The sequence below is a fragment of the Trachemys scripta genome, chromosome 11 (assembly GCF_013100865.1).
Source record: "Trachemys scripta elegans isolate TJP31775 chromosome 11, CAS_Tse_1.0, whole genome shotgun sequence".
In the NCBI taxonomy this organism is placed as follows: domain Eukaryota; kingdom Metazoa; phylum Chordata; order Testudines; family Emydidae; genus Trachemys; species Trachemys scripta.
The window spans coordinates 23,517,864-23,525,329 of NC_048308.1; positions in this window are offsets into that span (position 1 = coordinate 23,517,864).

Here is a 7,466-nt window from a genome sequence, read left to right on the forward strand (position 1 = left end):
AGCTACCCAGAATTGAATCAATTCTATTAATGTCACAAACTGGCACATTAATCAAGCTTGAAGTGAAGGAAGAATAGCCACACTAAGGATAATGAAAGCTTGAAACTCTTACCTTAGTAAAGGCTTAGCTACTATGGCAGTGGGCCCTATAGAAAACACAGAGATAGGCAGACATAAAAACATATGGCATTAAGCCAAAGAAATATGTGGTGACTAAAGCTAAAACTCTATATTCTCACAGGTAATTGATCTCCATTTGGATTTTTACAAAATAAAGCTTTATTTCATATAACATCTTTCATGAAAACTCCAATTATATTATTTAACTTTGCAAAGCATTTTGGGAATACAGAGTCCAAGTGAATAAAAGAGACATAAATTTAAAGGTGCAAAAACAGAGGACATAGATGTTTAGGTATGATTTGAACATCCTAGGTCGATGAGGCGGAAGAGATATAGAGAGGCTATTTCATATAGCAGGCACAGCAAAGAAGTCTTTTGCACTGAGAGTGGAGAGACTGTGGGAAGTGAAGGAAAGGAGTACATTTCTCCCTAATAAAGTTTTCCTTCCTGCTCTATGTCTGTCCCATTGACCTCATTACAAAGTGTTACTCCACACCTCTGTATATGATTTACCCTTTATGTGTCTGATCCAAAGCCCAACAAAGCCAAAGGGAGTCTTTCCGTTGACTTCAATAGATTTTGGATCAGGCTCTCCAAGCAGAAAAGGAAATACTGATTTTCTGAATTTCACATCGGGCTCAGAGAAAGAAAATAAGACAAAAGCAAGAGTGAGATCTCTTAACCCTCCTCTCTCTCTAAAAGGAGTCAGGTCCTAAAAGCTTCCTGAAAAATGCTAATGGCTGGTAGCTTTGAGTAAAGAGTAAGTATATAAAGTCACTGCAGATTTTTATTATTCTTTTTATCATGATACCTTTACTCCATTCAAATCAAACTCACATGGACCGTCATTACCAGTAATAATACTATATTGCATATACGTCAATTCAGCTTCCACACCGACATCCTATCCAGCCTGCCCTTAACTGCTACAGCTGTATGAATAACAGATTTTTTTCAGTTTGCTGGCAATTAAAAAAAATCAGAAATAAAATTTGTTTGAGGTCAAATGAAATGTTTCATTTTGATTTTGAGCAATTTTTAAACTTTTTAAAAAATAAAACTGAAGGAATTTCAAAGCAATAAGTCATTTCAAAATGAAAAATCCAAATGTTTTGTTTCAAAAATAAAATGTTTTGATTTTTTTCAGAATTTTTTTAGTGTTTTTGATTTTTCAACTGAAACAATTCAGTGAATTCAACATGAATTCATACAATGTTTCTGTTGGCCCAAAACTGCATTTTTTCACCAGAAAAAGTTTTGGTCAAAAAACTTCACCCAGCTCTATTTACCTCCTCATTTTGCTGTTCAGCCCTGAATCAGTTCTCTCACTCAGTATTATGGCCATTCATTTAGCCTTGTCTTCACTAAACACTGCTCTCTCTATGGGTATGTCTACACTGCAATTAGACACCTGTACGTTGGGCTTGTGGGGCTCGGGCTAAGGGGCTGCATAATTGAAGGGTAGACATTCGGACCCAGGCTCCAGCCTGATCTGTGGGACTCTCCCACCTCACAGGGTCCTGCAGCCCAGGCTCCAGCCTGAGCTCCAAAGTTTACACTGCAATTAAACAGCCCCTAAGCCCAAACCTCACGAACCGGAGTCAGCTGGCACAGGCCAGCCATGGGCTTTTAATTGCAGTTTAGACATAACCTATGTGACCACTGTTAAGAGCTGATGTAACAGCCACTACCTCACCTGCTTCAGGCTTTGTTCACATACAACCCACCACCCAACCATTCTATGGTCTCCATTCCTCAATGGCGTCAGCTTTTCTGCCATTATTAGCCTCCCCACTGTCATCTCCTCTATAGATTCAATTGAAAATTCATTCCATTCCACTCTCTCTGCCACCTTGGACTCCTATTTCCCTTGGTTCCCCCATAAAGTCTGTTCCAACAACCCTAAACTCTGCTTACCTCAATATCTGCTTCTTGCATGCCTGTTAATGTGAAACTGAACACCTTTGGAGAAAACATCATGAACACATGGATTTTACTATAAATGTGTTCCCCTCCAGTTATATTATCTTTCTGACCAAGCATCTCTATTCTTATTGACACCCACATTCACAGCCATCTATTCCCCACCTTTGACTTTGTTCTAAAACCTACCCACCACCACCACCCTTTTTCTGTCTCAACAAGGTTCTTTACCTGTTTCCTTCTTCTAATCCCTCCACTTTCTCCAGTGACTATATTCCCCCCGCTGCCTCTGGATATCACTTGTCCCCACTCTCATCCCTTACTTTTCCATAAATATTGTGGCGATTTTTTTTACATTCACCCTTCTGCATGGAATGCTCTCCCTGAAGTAATCCATACAGCCACTATCTTCTCCTTCAAGTCACTCTTAAAATCCACTTCTGCTGTGAGCCCTACCAGAAGGAAGTCAACCAACAATGACTAGATTGAGCATCAGCTGGGCATAGCTGATATTTTTGATATAAAAAAAAATCAAATAACTTGAACCAGTGAAGATGTGCATAGTAAGCTATATAACTGTGTGATCTCTTTACTTTTTACCCTCATCCTAACATGCCCTTCTTTTGATTTGTCATTTTCGCTTGTTCTCTTTTGTTTCAAGGTATACTGTGAGTTCTTTGGTCCAGGAACCATGAATTTCTGTGGGTTTATACAGTGCCTAGAACAATGAGAGGTGGGGGGGAGAGAATACTCACTGGGGTCTCTTGGTGCTACCCAAATATGAATAATAATTCAAATAACAATAAAAATATAATTGGGGCCTGGGTCATCAACATAAATTCACTCCAACACTGGAATGTACCCACTCTGAGGTAGATAGAAATACACATTTTACCATCAGCTCTACAAAATAATTTGGGAAAGAAAAGTAATTTATCCAGTGGAATCTATGAGAGAAATTTTAGATGGGCATGACATAATTGCCTGTAGTAGAATTTGGACACGAGAATACTGGGGCTAACATATTACAAAATTGCTTTGGAATCTTTAATAAATATGATCAGTCAGAAGGACCTCAGATTTACATCCCATCTTAAAGGTGGATCACCAGCACTGGAAATTCAGCTGTTGCAGAATTTAAACCATCTGAATTGCACAGAATTGTTGACTTAGTGAAGGCAATAAAAAAAAATATTATATGGGTCATTTTTCACTTCCCTTTCTGTCAATAGCAAATACCAGCATTGTTAACATTCAGAAACATGCCACTTTTTACCACTCTAACAAAAAAAGTGCTGACCCAACCAGCAAGATCAGCAATTGAAATAGTTGTCAATAGCGGGAAGTCTCCCAGATTCAGGCTCTAAGCAATGGCATAGTAAATTTCACCCAGATTTCTGAAGCCTTAAAATGTCTGAACTAGCCCTCATCTTTATGAGGAGATAGCTAAAGAACATTTCTTGACTGGTGAAGAGAACTTTCCTACCATGCTGACTAAATTGAATTTTTTCAATACATTTTAAAAACATTTTTTTAAATGTCTTGTAATCCTAAACTACCACAAAGTTCTCTTGTTTCTTTTCTCAGAGACTCTTGGACAGTTACTGGTTTTTTAAAGAATTTATTATATATGCCTTTGGTTATTTTTGTTCAATTTATTCTTCTCAAATAATGAATTAAAGTACATAAACAGGCTACAGTTGTTTAGATTTCTAAATTCTGATACCTCCCCCATATGGGGCCACAACCTCCTTTTTTCTTTGTCTTTGACTTTTCTGTAGACTGAAATCCAATACTTTTGTCTGCATCTGCTGCTAAAAGCCTTTTTTCTCCAGCCATGCCACAGTTCCCTGGTGGCTCATTTAGCACATTTACATTTGGCTCTTAAAATCCTAAACAGCCCATTTCACGCCTAGCAATAGTGTACTGATGAAAGAAGCACTCTACTTATGGCTTGTGTGATGACAGCAAGAACTTCTTTGACTCTTAGCCCTGGTCTACACTACAGAGTTAGGATGACATAAGACAGCTTACATTGACCTAACTCTGGAAGGCCTGGTCTAAACTGGGGAGGGGATCGATCTACGATACTCAACTTCAGCTACGAGAATAGTGTAGCTGAAGTCGACGTATCTTAGATTGTCTTAGAATCATTTACTTCGCATCCTCGCGGCGCAGGATCGACGGCCGCTGCTCCCCTGTCAACTTTGTTTCCGCCTCTCGCCAAGCTGGAGTTCAGCAGTCGACGGGAGAGCGATCGGGGATCGATTTATTGCATCTACACTACACCCGATAAATCGATCCCCGATAGATAGATCGCTACCCGCCGATCTGGCAGGTAGTGTAGACATACCCGAAGCGTCTACACTACAATGTTGCTCCCGCCGATGTAAGTCATCCACTACACCTCCATGAGAGGTGTAGTGGGTAAGTTGATATAGTTGACACTGTGTCCGCATAACCACTGTGTTGCTTATATCACCTGTTGCCATCCGAACTGCCAGGCTGATAACCAGAGCCCTGCTGCCTGGGCTGGCAGCTGGAGCCCCGCCGGGCTGACAGCTGGAGCCCCGTCACCCGGGACTGGCAGTTGGAGCCCTGCTGCCCAGGGCTGACAGCTGGATTCCTGCCGCCAGGACTTACATCAACAGTTGCTGCCTTTCAGAAGCTGTCCCACAATGCCCTGCTCTATCAAATAAATTGGTGCACGCGCTCCTGGTGAGGATGTGTACTGCTGGCACAAGGAGCATAGTGTGGACATGCAAAAGCAGTTCAATTACTGCAGTAGCTGTATATCAATGTAACTTAAATCGACTTAATTTTGTAGTGTAGACTTGCCCTTAGACATCCCCACAAAGTCCTTTTTCAATTTTTTTGGAGACAAACAAAATCATATAAGCAATATTTTTGGCAAAAGGCAAGTTTGCTGCAATAGTACTGAAGTTCTGAAAATGGTCAGTGCTTATTTTGCAGTAGAGATAATTTCCTATAGCAGAATTAAGGATACTGTGAAATTCAACTGAAAGTTATAAAAAAAGGTAAAAATCTGAATTTGGGATCTGTCCTAATCCTGAAGCCCTTCTGCAGGTAAAACTCACATTGAAGTCCATGCAAACTACTCCTACATCAGGTCTGTAGGACTGGACCCTTAGGCACTGTATACTTGTGTTAGTGGCTTCGACGCCCACGTGTAGATCGGTCACCTGCTACCATCAACATTCTTACTATTGTATTGATTATGCCTAAATTAGCAGGGTTACTTACACCACATAAATCTAATATAATGCCATTAACAAATTGACACCTATCCTGATCCTATCTCCTTCCCAAATTCACATTAAAAAGAAGGAGCCTTGCCAAGTGTCTGGAAAGTTAACAGTTCCAGATTCTGGCAGACAAGAGCAGGGAGTACATTCCAGAGGAGAGGAGCTCCCACAAGTAAATACGGTAGCTCCCTTGCTTCTACATTCCACTCTGTTTGCACTTCTGTTGATTGCAACTGTGGTAGCATGGAATAAAGAGAGGCAATCACTTAGACAAGTATTCATGCACCTGTAGGCATTATTATATAGTGTAATATAGGTAACCCAGATCCAAACCATTTAATGCTTTAAAGGTAATAGACACCATCTTGAGTTGCACCCACCATCCTACAGGCTATTAGTGCAGCTTGTGGAGCACAGGTGTTATAAGTTAACAAAAAATTATCCTTAAAAGCAAGTTCTGAATCCTGAACCAACTTTATATTCCAAATGGTCCCTACATGCAGCTCCAAACAGTTAGTCCCATCTAGAGGTAATAAGGGCATGTACAAGTACAATAAGATCTGCCTTGCAAAAAAAAAACAGTTGCTTTTGCCTTTGTAGGAGCAGTCAGAAAAGTGTGCTCTTCACTGCAACTGCCACAGACCCCTAAGCTGCAAACATGACTTCCAAATAACATACATCTATCATCAATGTCATGACTGATGTAACTCTAAGTAATTCTTCTGGTTTCTTCCCAAAACTTACTAACAATCTCAGTCTTAGCAGGATGGAGCCTCAGCCAGGTGACTTTGATCACCCAGTCTCTAACAAACACAGCTGTCAGCTCCACGTACCAACAGGATCAGTCATAATGGAGATATACAACAAGTATCAGCCACATATTGAAAGTGCTATATCCCATATCTCAGGTAGAACACTGCAGTACACTATATAATAATGCCTAGAGGTGCATGAATACTTGTCTTAAAAACCACCCTTTGAGTCCTCTTGTACCAGAAGGAGAAAAGTCACTTCAAAACAGTTCCATTCACTGCTAAAAGGGACTGAAGATATGTCAGTAATGTTTCATGTTCAATTTCATGAAAAAAGACGGCAAATTTAACAAGATCAGAATGGACATATTGTCTTTGTCCATAACCTGGAGAATATTACTGATTAACGGTATTAGTGCATTTTCACTCCCATAGCTAGATCAAAACCCAGAGCAACTAAGAGCAAGGAAATGTAAAGACGGCAAATATTACCAAAGCTGTTCGACCAAACCTTCTGAATGATTTTCCCAGATTATGAGATATGATACTGGTCTATATTTTTTTGGTCATCAACAGCCAGAGATATTTCTTGAGGAGGTACATTGCCAACACCTCTTTGAGAAAACCTGGCATCCTACCCTCAGACAAAGAAGCATTAATTATCTCCATCAACAATGGGTCCATTGTCCCAATGCTAGCCAAGAACAATAGCAGTCCAGTGTACAGGTGGTGGCCTGAAGCCACCATCTCCATTCAGAGTCACCAACTAAAATTCAAGCAGAGATGGAGCTGTGTTTGTCCCTTCAAGATATTCTCCATTGTCCACAGACTTAGAAAGCTCCATCCAAATTTGAATGATTTTATCTGCAGTGTAAACAATAAACTTCTCCACTCTTTTTTCCAGATGGTATACAGAGCAGGGCCACTGTGAGCCAACTTCCTGTGCAAGCCAGCTTCCTGCCTTCTGGCCAGAAGGAGGACTTGCATGGTTCTTTTCCTGCTACTGCAGCCAGGGCTCTTCAGCGTCTTCCCATTCTCACCCACTCTTTTCCCAGCCACTGGGGAAAGAGCTACTTCTCATCCTTCTTTCCCTCCCCTGTCTCTGTCTTTCTCCTTCCTTTGCTCTTTCTGTGTACAAAATAAATTACTGGCTGAGCTGAAGCTTAAAACCTATCAGTGCAGTTTCCCCTATTCCTTTTTAATTCCACTCTTTCCATTCCTTCATTCTGTCTGCTGCCTCATCCCTTCTCCTTCCTCCTCATTCATTTCAGACCCCATGTTCATCATCACCTCCTCTCTCTTTCTTTCCCTCTCCCCATCCCACACAACCTGTCCCTTAGTTCTGCTCTGTATGCCTATGTGCATGAAAGCAGAAGGAAGAAAGGATGGAATGCTCACAAGA